A 14,303-nucleotide genomic window follows, 5' to 3' on the forward strand; every position below is an offset into this window, starting at 1 on the left:
CAGCGCTCCCTTGTATTCTTCATTTAGCTTTTCCAATGGTTTTGTAAAACTAACTTAGCACAGCAAGGATGATAATATTGATAGAACTTAGTAGCTTTGTTCAGCTTGCCTGTTTTCCTGTATGAAGGAAGAGATTTACTTTGTTGTTTATTCAGTTTGTTGCAATTTGGCGTCTCTATAAATATATGTCGTATTGCCCTTTATACCTCCATTTGATCCTATTTAATTGTTGGAAGTCTGTAATTTCATCATTCAGGAAGCTGAGGTAGGAGAATTGGGAGTTTAAGGCCATTTTACTTATAGTAAGACATCTAGACTTCAACTGCAATGGACTCTTTCTTACCTTCCCTTTCATCCACCTCTTTCTCTTGAGTTGTTGGCACATGCTATACAGACACTTTACCAACTGAGCAATAATCACAGAGCCACCTCCTCCTCCCCCCGCATTTCTTATCAGAGTCTCTTTATGTAACCAGGCTAACCTGGAACTTGCCATACTACTGCACCAGCCTTGTGATTTTATAGGTATGCAACCTCATACTTAGTTCTTTTTTTTTTTTCTTAAACAGATACTGTGTGCCAGGCTTTGTTGACATTTGGGGTATTATCTTGTCCACATTATCATACTCATGGACAGACCTACCTTTCTGGTACTCTAATAGGATCTTGGTGAGGTTGGCTACAGAAGGAGGACATAGTGTCCCTACGTGCCCAGGCATAGGCAGGCAGTCTCCCTGTCACTAATTATCAAGCATCACACATTAAACTTTTATAGCCCCTTGGTTTCTGCTGTTTTTTCAAGATCTATGGATTTCTGGGCTGAAATCCACAACTATTATAAGCAGATAGTAAAAAGGTAATTAATAGGAAAAAAGTAGTTGCTACATTTGGGGGGAGGGCAAACTGGATAGTTGTAGGTGCCCTATCCTTCAGTTTTTCTTGCAGGGTCTAATATAGGCCTCTCTGGCTTCAAACTTTCTTCTTCAACTCTCCCCGTCTCTTTCTTCCCCTCCCCCTTTGTTCTTTTTTTTTTTTTTTTTTTTTTTTTTTTTTTTTTTTTTTTTTGAGACAAGGTTTCTCTCTGAAACAGCTTTGGCTGTCCCGGAACTCTCTTTGTAGACTTGACTGGATTCAAACTTACAGAGATTCCTCCCTGCCTTTGCCTCCTGAGTGCTGTGATTAAAGGCGTGCGCCACCGCGCCTCACCATGTTTCTAAGGTTCTCCTTGACTTCCTAATCTTCCTGCCTCTACTCCTTGTTTAGCTTTTTCCTATCTTAGTATATTTCATCAGTGTTTATTTCAGATATTTCAGAGTTAACGTGTTTTCTAGAAATAGGGGAACCTGCTAAAGATATCCCATCCTAGCCAGGCTCTGGTGGCACACACCTTTAATCCCAGCAGAGGCAGGTGGATCTCTGTGAGTTCGAGGCCAGTCTGGTTTACAGAACCAGTTTCAGGACAGGGTCCAAAGATACATGGAGAAATTCTGTCTCCACAAAAATTGCCTTCATTAGAGACCTGTGAGACTTGTGAGACCTGCATTCTGCTCCTTGATGAAGACCAAACCCTTACCTAGAGCCCATTTTGGGCCTTCTTGCCTCAAATGACAGATAGTGCCATTGACTGGTCACAGCTTTGGCTGTGAGAATGTGATAGGTCTTCTAGAAATATCCTGGAGGTGAGGCCAGACAAGTGGCTCAAAATGGTTTAGTGTGGACACCCTGCCCCAAATGTCAGTGGCCCAAGTTTAATAAACATGAAGATACCCCGAGTTTATTTCAGAATTCTAGCAGTAGATGATCTTGTTTACTGAGTTCCTGGTATAGACATTTAACTAATAATCTGTATTGCTCTATCATTGCTTTTATAGGGCAATTGAAAAATTATATGACATACTCGATACTTCTCATTAAAACAGGGCATGTGCCAACTGGACACTCCTTTACTCACACGAGTATTTTTTTTTTTAAAATTAAAGTTGAAAAGCTTTTTAATGTGTATAGGTATTTACCTCCATTTATGTATTGCACCATATGCCCCGTGCCTTCGATCTCTAGAAGGGAGTGTCATCCCCTTCTGGAACTGGTGTTAAGATAGTTTGTGAGCCACCACGTTGGTGGTAGGATTTGGACCTGCATCTTCTTGAAGAGCAGCAACAGCTTATTCACACTGTTTTTTTTTTTTTGATAGCCTTAATGTTTTATTCAGTAGCTTTGTAAAGCCCTATAGAGAGTTTTAAGGACAGACTAATAAAGCTCATGTTATCTTTACCACATGCACATAGAGCATCTTCATGTAGGGAAACCGTGCTGGGACTTTATTTTGTGTCAGGGAGTACGAGTTGGGGATTCTGCTTGAGGACACTATGCTTGTTCTCAGAGCTTCTCCTGCTTTGGAACTTTGATGTTGTGTAGTAATAGGGGCTGCGTCCCCAGCACCCCGGCCGCCTGCTATCTTATGCCCCGAAATAACAACACACAAATTGTATTCTTTTAAACACTGCTTGGCCCTTTAGCTCTAGCCCTTACTGGCTAATTCTGATATCCCCATCAACCCATCTCTAATAATCTGTGAGCACCGGTCTTACCGGGAAAGATTCAGCATGTCTAACCTGGCGGCTTGCTTCATCGCATGCATCTGCCTCAGAGAGCAGAGCTCTCGCGTCCGCCCAGGAGAGGGGAGCATGGCGTCTCTCTGAAGCATCTGCCCCCGAGAGGAGAGCTGTCCAGTCTGAGCTCCCTTCCTCTTCCTCCCAGCATTCTGTTCTGTTTACTCCTCCCACCTATGTTTTAACCTATGAGGGCCAGCCAAGCAGTTTGTTTATTACTTAGCCAATGAAATCAACAGATTGATATATGACACTCCCATCATCAATGTTGTACTGATTCAGCATTTCTGATGTGTTTGGAGTTGAATGGGATCATGGTTCATGGGTAGATGAGTTTTGTATGTGCTTTTCTTGTGTATGCAGGGTCTCCCCCCCCCCCCCCCCCGCAGATTTCAAGGAGATTATGTGATTTTTGGTACATAATTTTTCATGGTGCTTTAGTATAATCTTTTTTTTAAAGCACTAAATGGAAAATGAAAGTTACCTCACTATTTTTCTATGCCTTTATGTGTAACGCTTCTTAAATTTGAAATTACCTTTAAAATAATTGTATTGGTAATCTCATTCTCCTCACAGCACATGGCTACAGTGTTTACCTACTTTACTTGGTTTCTTATATACAGAAAGCCTTAAGCTCTCTGTCATCTTTTGTGTGTGTGTGTTAAGAAATTGTCTTTATTTTTTATTCATTTTATATACCAACCACAGTTCTGTCTTTCTTCCTTTCCCCTCCTACTTCTCCACCCACTTCTCAGAGAGGGTTGTCATCTGTTTTTAAAGTGAATTTGCCAGATTGGATACAGTATTATTCACTGTCTTTGATATTAGCCTTTGAATATGCCTTAGTACATTTTGACATAAAAGCGTTTGCTGAATGACAAATTCTTTGTCCCTTTAATTAGTCCTTGTTGTAAATTACAGTAATAAAGTATTTTAGCTCGATCACAAAATGGAATTAGGTGTGGAAGGATCAGTAGATTGTTGCTTTAGGTTGTCCCCTTTCCCTCCCTCCCTCTGGTTATCAGGTGGGAGAAAAGGGCACCAGGTGTTATTCACTCAGCTGCTGAGACTACTGTGATGGGTGTGTGCATACTTAGGCCCACCAACTCTTTGTTGTGTCAGTGCTGTGAGGGTTCTGGGCTTTATTCCCACATATCACAGGAACCCTTGTTTTGAATCTTCAAAATATTTTGCTTCTTTTTTAACTTATACACAAAGTAAGTTCAACATAATAAGTTTCATGTGGATTTGAAAGATACAGCTATAGGTAGCCCACTACTTCCACAGATTTATTTATTTTGTAACTAATAAAAAGCAGAAATTCTCAAAGTCTGGAAAGCTAGAAAATCCAAGAGCAAGGACATGGGCTCACCTTATAAATTCCTTTGTCTGGAATTTATAGTCTTTGTAATTAACCTACTGGATTGAAAATACTCAGAAGAAAAATTACACACATACGTGTTTCTTGTCATGGTAGCCAGTATCATAAAACAATTGTTTATGTGGTAGTCAAAGAAATGTTTTAAGTGTTTGAAGAAGGCTGCTCCTAGCTTATTTTATATAAGGGACAGGAACATTCGTTCCAAGTTTGGTGTCTCAAATCAATCTCTTACAGATTCCTAAGGATGGTTGTATTCAGTACATTCCTTTGAGACCTGTTCTTTTGCTCATTATTAAGATTTTTGAGAGTCAGTAATGCCGATACATATGTTTTTATTTCAATAGTTATTAAATTGAAATAGGGGCTAGTAAATGACTCAGGAGTTAAGAATGCTTGTTGCTCTTTGCATCCACATAATGATTGGATCACACCATTTAGACCTCCAGTTCCAAGGAATTGGATACTTCTGGTCTTTAGAAGCACTGAGCCATGTACATGGTGCACATACATATAACGAAGGAAAATCATTCATGTACATCAAATATTAATTTTTTTTTTAAAATGTAGAGGGAATGTCTCTTCTGTGTGGAATGAGCTAGGCGCTGATGGGTATGGGCTTCCCTGTAACTTCTTCCAGAAGAATTTGCCGTGTGAGCAGTTTTGCTGAGCCACTTGGCATATACCACCTTAAGTTTATCCCATCTGCATCCACATCCCAAAACACCCCAGCCACAATTTTGATCCCATATAAGATATTTAGGCATTCAAGGTCCCCCTACCCCCAAATTGTGTTGGGAAGAATACTAACTTCAGTAAGTTGCTGGACTTGTCCCCCTGCCCGCCCTCTTTCTATATGGATATTGTGCCTTCATGTATGTCTATGCACCATGTGCATTCCTGGTGCCTACATAGGCCAGAAGAAGGTGTCAGATTCCATGGAACTAGACAGTAAACTATCATGTGGGTGCTAAGGATCAATCTCAGCTCCTGGAAGAGGAACCAGTTCTCTTAACACCTGAACCATTATTCCAATTCCTGGAGTCACCATTTCTGAGATATTTCCAAGGAAGGGCCTCATGTCCACGTGAATCTTGAGCTTGCCTAATGTAGCCAAAGATGACCTTGAACTCTTGATTCTTGGCTCCCTCTCCGAAGTACCTGGCTTTTGAATTACATTCTATGTCTTTGAAATGGATCCCTCTCTAGATAATGAGTATGGAAATAGATGTCGGATGTGAAGCATGAGTGAAGGCAATGGGGTTTCCTATGCTTGCTGATAGTTAATCAGTGAATGACCGGGAATATTCCGTACTGGACCTGAAGTCTGAGAGAGAGGGTTGAGGGGGACAATGACAAGGGGCAGTGGAGGGAGAGGGGGAATGCTCAAGGAAGGAGGTAGGGGTATGTTTTACTGTAGAGGTTTTAATAAGAATTCGTAGAGGACTCAAAAAGGTAAGATTTTGATAAAGTTTGGTGATTACGTTGTTTGGTTTTCTGTTAAACTCCATCTTAGCCTATTGATTGAAGTTTGTGATAGCCCAGTTCTGATTCCTTGCCTAGGGGAGGAAAGGATAACAAACTAATCCAGGCTATCAGATAATCATAGCGGGTCTTTCCCTCACCTTTTCCTGTTGAACCTTGCTCCCCACTCCCCACCCCCCTTGTAGTTTTGGAGCCTGTCCTGGAACTAGCTGTTGTAGACCAGGCTGTCCTCAAAATCACAGAGATCTGCCTGCCTCTACCTCCTGAGTGCTGGGATTAAAGACCTGTGCCACCATCTCCTGGCTGGATCTTGCTTTTTAGTGTTGAGAGTAACACTTGCTATAAAGCAGACCATCAGGTGTGAGCCCTTTACAACCCCAGACCAGCTAAAGCTGTACCTTAGTAACATCTTATTTGTTAGACCCTAGAACTGTACTAGACTTAATTTGCTCTTTCTGTCTCCTTTCAGAACATATTGCCCTGCTGGAGTTCATACCTAGTCCTGAGCAACATTGACGTTTTGCCATGGAATCTGTGAGTATTGCTTCTTGCATTTGCTGTTGGGTTTGATAGAGTTTGTGTCTTATGAGAGTGATTTTGTTGAAAAAAAAATTGGGTTGATGGTCTTATTTACAAAATAAACTTGCTTCTTCCATACCACCTCTAAATAGTTTGCAGACCCCAGGAGTTGCTGTGTTTGTATAGTACTATGAGCATGTTGTATCAACTGTTGTCATGAAGGATAACTTTGGAAATGATCAGGACAGATCTGGGGCTTGTGAACTGGCATCCTGTGCTGCTGGTTTGGGAGCTGTTATAGGGTGAGAACTGTAGCTTTCATGGTTTTCCTGTCTTGAGGCCAGGATTGTATGGTCAGTTGGAAGAAATGGGATCTTTGGCTGATATGTCCCAAACCTCTTGAGAGTGACTTGCAGCAGCCCATTTGATCTTGGGTATCACCATGGGATAAAAGTTTCTCTTGATTCGAGACCAGCCTGGTCTACAAGAGCTAGTTCCAGGACAGGCTCCAAAACCACAGAGAAACCCTGTCTTGAAGAGACTTATTTTGGCTGGCATAGTGTTTCTCTTCTCTAATGGAAGAATTGATTGATAATTGGCAAGAAAATTTTTTGGCATATTTCAGGGTTTCATACCTTGCCCAGCTATTAATGTTTTCAAGTAGTTAAACTCAAAATATTATCTTTTTATGTTATTTTAACAGACCTCACTGATACCTCTTTAGTGAATTTTCTCCATCCATCCATCCATCCATCCATCCATCCATGTCACCATTGAGTTTGGCCCCTTTGAAATGGATCTGACTACTCTTTCTTTCTCTTGAATTTCTTGAAGGAAAGGAAACTGTGGGGGCTGGAGAGATGGCTCATGGTTAAAAGCATTTGCCTCTCTTAGAGGACCTGGGTTTACTTTTCAGAACCCACATGTTGACATACAGCCATCTGTATCTCTAGCGGCAGGGGACTCAGGCTCTTTTCACCTTCGTGAATACCAGGAAATGTGCAGTGCCCTTGTGTAGGCTGTACACACACATTTAAAAAGAGAAAGATCTGGGTCTAATATTAGCACTAGGGAAACAGAGAGGCAGATCTGAGTTTGAAGCTTGCCTGATTTACATAGTGAGATACACGGTAACCATTGTGAGACCATGTGTTGAAAAACAGAGGTGGGGGTGAGAGATTGAAAAGAAAGGACATTGGCTGCAGGTCTTCAGCTATTACAGAGTGTTAGCAATAGGTAGAAGCTAGCCTGGCAGTGGGAGTGCCCTCCTCCCCCCAATAAATTTTTTAGGCTTTAAGGTGGATTCAGCTTCTCAACTGTTCAAAAATGAGAAAGAAAAAGACAGTAGTAACAGGGAAGCCAGCCACATATACCTGGAATTGGAGCTATATTTGTGAATTTTAATGAGTAAAAGGGAAAAACAAAATGCTGCATTTTTTTTATGAAAATTGATTGTTAATATTTCATGAATCTAGTGATGTATTTCTCTGAATAGAATCATATTAGGTTCGTTAGCCAACAGAATGTAGACTTGGCCTACTTGGCATGGTGTCTGATAGATAGATAGATAATTTGAAGAAAGGAATTAAAAAATATTTAATGTGTATGAATGCCTTGCTTGCAATGTTGTGCATCACTTGCATCTCAGCTCTCAAGGAGACCACAAGTGGATATTAGGTCCCAAGAACTAGAGTCACTCACACACAATAGGTGCTGGGAACTAACCCAGCTCTTATGCAAGAAAAAGTGCTCTTAACTGCTGAGTCATTTCTCCAGTTCTTAAGAAATTTTACAGCATATCAGCTGTTGTTTTTGTTTTCAAGCTGTACAGAAGCCCTAGCTCTCTTGGAACTCACTTTGTAGACGAGGCTGGCCTGGAACTTAGCGATTCACCTGCCTTTGCCTCCTGAGTGCTGGGATTAAAGGCATGAGTGGCTGCTGCTGTTGTTTTTGAAGAGTCATGATAATGTAGTCCAGATTGACCTCTAGTTCATAACTGTCCTTCTTTAGAAGCTCATTTTCTGTGATTATAGCATGAGCCACACCCAGCAACATTTTGGTTTCTGAAAGTGGTATGGCATGATAATAAAGGCAACGTTATTTATATGAGAAAAACCTTAAGTTTCATTTGTATTTGTGTGCGTGCATATCATTTATTAATTTTCTTTGTGTATGGGTGGTTGACTTGCACTTATGTCTGTGCATCATGCGTGTGTCTGTTGCCTGCAGAGACTAGAAGAGGGTGGTGGGTCCCCTGGAACTGGAGTCACACAGAGTTATCAGCTGCCATATGGATGCTAGAAATGTAACCTCTAGGTCCTTTGGAAGAGCAGCCAATGCTCTTAATTGGTGAGCAATCTTTCCAGCCTCTCAGGTTTTATATTTTTAATTTAACATGTGTATTCAAAATAGAAAAGTAGAAACAGGATCACAAATTGGAGGCCATCCTAGGCAACATAGTTGGGCTCTGTCTAGATTAGCAAGATTTAACTAGAAATAAACACGAGGCCAGGAACATAGTCTGTTAAGTGCTCCACATGTGTGATGTCTTTAGTTAAACACTTCCAACCTGCAGGCTTGTATCTTATGTTGCTCAGGGTATCTCTGAACTTCTAGGCTCAAGAGATCCTCCCACTTTAGACTTCTGGTGCTAGGATCACAGGTAAATAAGATTTTACTCAGCAAAATTCATCATTGTTTCGTTTGCTATAGTGTAGGTATTATAAGTCATATGAAAGAGTGTGACATGCTTTCTGTCTTAGTATCCTTGAAAGTACAGTCTATGAGCAAGTCTCATGTACTTGCAAATGGACAACAGCCCTCCATTCTCAATAACAACAAAAAGATTTTGCCTAGCAAAACGTTCTAGGTACACTGGAGGTACCTGCTAGATCATCATGGCTGGAGGTAGGGAGCCAGGAACACTGTCCCAGAGAACCCTACGCCTTACCTAGGATGACTAGGAATGTTAGTGTAGCAGGACATCTGGAACATTAAAGGTAGTAAAGCACACTTCATTTCATTAAATAATATGCGTAACAGTGCTGTAAAGATGGTCTAGCAATTAAGAGCATTGGCTACTCTTTTAGAGGACACAGCGTGCGCACGCACACACACAATGTCTTAATTATTTGTAATTCCAGTTTCAGGATATCTGATACCCTTTCTGGCCTCTAACAAAACACACCACACAAAAGTGGAACATAGACACTTATGCAAACAAAACTTTATGCACATAAAATAAATATTAAAAACACTCATACCGGTATTTACTGAGGTTTATTTGTTTATTTTCTCATAGTGTTTCTTTCTGTAGCCTATGCTGGCCTGGAACTTTACGTCAGTCATCTGTCTCAGCCTCCTTAGTGCTAGAATTACAGGCTTGCTGTTACCAGCCTGGCTTCTTCACCTAGTAATTTATCAATATGACTGCTTGCTAAATAAAGGAGTTAGTTTTCTAACCATGAGGTTAGGATGGGGAATGCAGGAAGTAACTGGGAAAGGCTGTTCAGTGTTTTTGAGCTTCCTGAATGTCATTCTTGTTCACCATCTATAAAATCCTGATCTGATGGTGTTAACTCTTCTTGGCATTTTCCTGGCATCTTTTTCTCAGTTTCTGTGTTGCTCTGAAACTCTCTGTAGACCAAGCTGGCCTTGAACTCATAGATTCGTCTCCTGCTTCCCAAGTGCTAGAATTAAAGATGTGTGCCATCCTTGCCTGGCATTCCTGTCATCTCTTAACCTTTTTTTAAGTGTTGGAGTTTCTATTGATTTTGTCTTAGCCTCTCTGTATTAGTTACTTTTCTGTTGCTGTGTTTAAACACCATAATCAAAAGCAGTTTGTGGAAGAGAGAGTTTATTTTGACTTTCAGTTTCAGAGGAATAAGAATCTATCACTGTTGTGGGGAGTCATGGCAGACGTGGTGCCAAAGGAGGAAGCTGAGAGATTACATCTTAACCTGCCATGGAACTAGAAGCAGAACGAAACTGTGAACCCTCGAACTCGTCCTCAGTGACACGGTTCCTCCAAATAGCATTAATAATTGAGGATCTTTTGAGTATTGATCTTGATTTGAGCTTTTTCAGGGACAGTTTTCACTCCAACTATTAGAGCTTCTCCTAGTCTGCATACTTTTAAGTACCTTACCTTTTACTGTGCTGTGCTTTTCTTTTGCCAAGATGACAGACACCATCTTTTTAGATAAAATCCTGTGCCTGGACACTACATGTGTCCTGTGCTTTGCTCAAAGGTCTCCTGGGCTTCTTTTTTTCTAAAGGAGTGTTGTTTTACCCTTTATCCAGCCAGATGCTAGTCTCTGAGCTCTGTGTACTGTGGCCACTTTTGTTTTCCTTTCTGCAGTCTGCATCCTGCCCATTAAATCATAAGCACCATTCTGTCCTCTTCTTGTCTGTATGTACTAAATGAAGGTGGTTTGTACGCAGACAAGAATGTTGCCTTCTCACAGTTCATGGTGTGTTGACAGAGGTTTCTGTCCTGCTCAGTCCCACAGTCGTTCAGTTCCAAAGAAATACACAGAGGCCTACATTAATTATAAACTGATTGGTTTATTTGCTCAGACTTCTTATTAACTAACTCTTACATCTTACAGTAACCGATAATTCTTGTTTGTGTCAGCCATGTGGCTTGGTACCTTTTATCAGTGAGGCAGTCTCATCTTTCTCTGTGTCTGGCTTCTCTGTGACTGCAGACTCAGCCTTTCTTCTTCCTAGAATTCTCCTGTTCTTGTCGTCCTGCCTCTACTTCCTGCCTGGCTGCTGGGCCAAACAGCGTTTTAATAAAGCAGTACAACTGATAAATCTTACAGGATACAAGATTATTGTCCCACAGCAGTGGTGGTGCTTTTGCACCTTTTATTGGGCCAGTGACTTCTTCAACTTCTTGGATATAGGATCCAGAGCATATATGGAGGGTTTTATTATGTCTGATTTTGCAGCAGGGTTTCATAAGCAAGTAGTGATCAAGCCTGTGCCCTTTCTGCAACTATGCCTGGGGGAAATGTCTGTGCTGTGATTAAGCTGCTGGCACAAGTTTTGTCTGTTCTAGAAATGGTTACACATATGCATAACTCAGAATTAAAGATCATGAAGGACTTTAACCAGTAAAGTAGATTTACTGCTCTGTTTTTACAATTAAGAAACAAGACAGGGTACACCCAGACTTAGGACTGTGATGTGTTCTGGCTGGAGTATTGCTAGAAGTCAGGTGGGATTCTCTTTACTGAATCTTTCACATTAAGGAACTCTTAGAAGAAACCCTATTGTAGGGTTAGGTGCAAGGAGACTTTCCTTGGGTGAGTGTTTAGGGCCTTACATCCCAGTAGCATTTATTTTGGTAAATAATTGTAGCATAGTCTGGGCAAGATGAGATGTTTAACTTGCACAGTACTGTTTAGCAAGTATATGGTGCTTATTTTGCTTTCTTTTTGTTGCTAAAGAGGACATCTGTTGTAAGTCAATGAAAATCCCTTGGGAGCACAGGTTCTGGAGGAAGAACTCAATCAAGCTAATTCAGAAGTAACCAGTAAACAATAAAGTGTTTGCGCTCCATCATGTGATGTTATGCTTATCATGTGATGTTAGTTGCACCTGAACTCAAAATTATGATTCTAGGCAACGTGTTTTACATTATTGCTAGAGCAGGGTACAGAAAGGAGAACCTTTGAGCACTTACTTTCAGGAATTTTGTGCACGTATAGAGTTTGAACCTAAGAGTCTCACTAATGTTAGGTAAGCACTCTAGCACTAAGTGACATACTCAGACCCTCTTGAGTTTAAATAGAAACATAGTTTAAGATGGTTTGTGGTTTTACTGTTAACGATGAGTTCTTTCATATTTCTCATTCTATATATTAGCAGTGTAATTGTGATAATTTCATATTTGTAGTACTTTGAAAACCTAAGAGAAACTTGGTTTTGTGATATTTAATCTTTAGAAGGTCATACAGGTAAGCTGATGTGTAGTTGGACTTTTCTTTGGACTGCCAGCTCATAAATAATTACTCAGACTTACTAATTATGAAAGCTTACCGTTAGCTTGGGTTTGTCCCACTTGCTGTTATGACTTAAATTAACCCATATTTTTATTAATCTGCATTCTACCTCCTGGCTTTACCGCTCTCCCATTCTCTGTGTCCAGTATATTCCACATCTCCAATGCATCTCCTGCACATCTTGATTATCCCTCCTCCTCTCTCTGCCTGGAAGTCCCACCTCTCTCTCCTGTTTAGCTATTGGATGGTTAGCTTTTTATTGTACCAGTCATAGCAACACACCTTCACAAAGTGTAAAAATATCTGGTAACATTTCCCCCTTTTGTCTAAATAAAAAGGGAAGGTTTTAACTCTAACTTTGTAAAACTATATACAATAAGAACAATTATCGAGTAAAGATTATACCTACACTGTCCAGTTCATTTTTATTTGGCATATTTGGAAAAAATATTCTATCTATCCTATCTTAGTGAGTCCAGACATTTATATCTAAACTACTTTCTATAAAAATTTGTATTACCAGGCCCCCAAAATCCTTGTAGACCTAAAACATTTTCTTAGATAAACAACTTAAGCTTTTATGTCTCACAATCTTACAGACTTTACATGTCTTGTGTAAGGTGGGTTTTTTTTGTAAATTTGGTTACAAAGAAAACAATATAGCTGTGTAGTCTTTAACCCCTACCAGAGAGCCAAAAAGGATTTAATATTACCTAAAGAAACAGAAAACGTAGAGCAAACAACTTTCAAAATTATAGAAATGACAGAAACTTCTTGCTGCCTGAATAGTCACCGAAGGTTTCTCAGTAATGTTGGGGCATCCATCTTCAGCCTATAGGCATAGAATATCTGACAACTTTTCTGTTCAGCAGGAATTTTGAAGGACTATCCTATTTTGTCTTGGGAAACTTTGACAGTCACTTTCTTTTGTATCTTGCTTGCCCAGTTTGGACAGCATACTGTTATAGTAGTCACGTCAAGGGCAGTTTTTTGCCCAAATGGCTAACTTTACCACATTGAAAGTAAACTCCATATGAAGTAAATTGGTGCTTCTAGGAACAGATATATCTCGCTATCACGAAAAGCCTTATGTTATTAAAACATTTTAGATGCTATGTTCTGTAGGTCTTTAAAGTGTTTGAGACAATTTATTTGATATATATGTTTGACTTTGAAAACATACCTAATGTAACTATAACTTTTATCGTTATAGACAACTATTAACTTGTCATTATTATCCTAAATAGCTATCAAGGACTAAAACTATACATTTTTAAATGAACTCCATAGGCATAATACCTTAAACATTAGTAGAAACATAGATTCAGTATAGCAAATTAAACTTAAATTTATATCAGTATACAAAACTTCATACCAATATATTTGAGACTTAGTTGCTGTTTTAGTTTGAAAGTAGATTCAGTAATCTACCCTTTTATACTATCATTTCTATATCTTTTTTTTTTTTCCTTTTCAGAAAGAGATCCTTGAATATATCCTCCCTTGCTTAGTTTGTTTTCTTATCACGACCAGGAACAATTTGCAATCAACCTCTCTAAATGATGACAAACTTCCATAACTTACTGAATGACCAAAACCCACCCACCTTACCTCTTGGGAATGCAGGCATCATGTTCTTAAAATTACTTCCTGTTGTCTAGGGGCGATGGCATCTTTAGGGAACCCTGAGAAAATTGAGATAATGGTCAAGTCCTGGGAGAACTAGGTGTTTTCCAGTCTTGGTATGATGTGAAAGTGCAGGGTTTATCTGAAGTTATGGCTGGATACTCTGTGAAACTGGACCATTTCAGCTAGCAGCTTTCAAGTTTCAAAAATGCAGAATTTTGAGAGATCTGCAAAAGGCATTTTGAGAGGCTGAATCACTTGGGTTGCTTGCCTTTATTTGTGTATGGTTCTTTTATTTTCTTCTGAAAGTACAATCTTTTAAAGCTAACACAATATATGTATTAACATAAGTATGGAATGTGCAGTGTGCATAAGTCAATTAAAGATGATTTTCAGTTTTATGTTCGAGCAGGTAAAAGGCATCTGCTAACTGTATAAGTTGTTTGGACTGTATAACCACACCTCTCGCCATGCCATATGAAAGGATGACATGTAAATGGGGGTAGAACTTTTTCCTGACTCCTGGTCTCAAATCAACATATAAACGCTCATATTAATTACAGATTGTTTCGCCTATAGTTCAGACTTATTACTAATTAGCTCTTAAAATTTAACCAATTTCTATTAAAATACATTGAGGTGGTTTTACATGTTCTCTAACGCATCATGTTTCTC

The 14,303-nt window shown here is 39.7% G+C and overlaps 1 protein-coding gene across 4 annotated transcripts in view; it reads left to right on the forward strand.

The window, feature by feature from the left end:
- The window catches only part of Ankrd11 (ankyrin repeat domain 11), a 171,850-nt gene that overhangs the window by 58,134 nt on the left and 99,413 nt on the right, over window positions 1-14,303 (forward strand). For all 4 annotated transcript variants that reach the window (XM_041649727.1, XM_041649726.1, XM_041649725.1 and 1 more), the window contains exon 2: window positions 5,942-6,006. The gene's annotated coding sequence lies outside the window, so the exon portion shown is untranslated. The remainder of the gene's footprint in view (window positions 1-5,941; window positions 6,007-14,303) is intronic.

This window comes from Microtus oregoni, unplaced genomic scaffold, assembly GCF_018167655.1.
Source record: "Microtus oregoni isolate MIOR12 unplaced genomic scaffold, Mior012 000004F_ref0000308, whole genome shotgun sequence".
In the NCBI taxonomy this organism is placed as follows: domain Eukaryota; kingdom Metazoa; phylum Chordata; class Mammalia; order Rodentia; family Cricetidae; genus Microtus; species Microtus oregoni.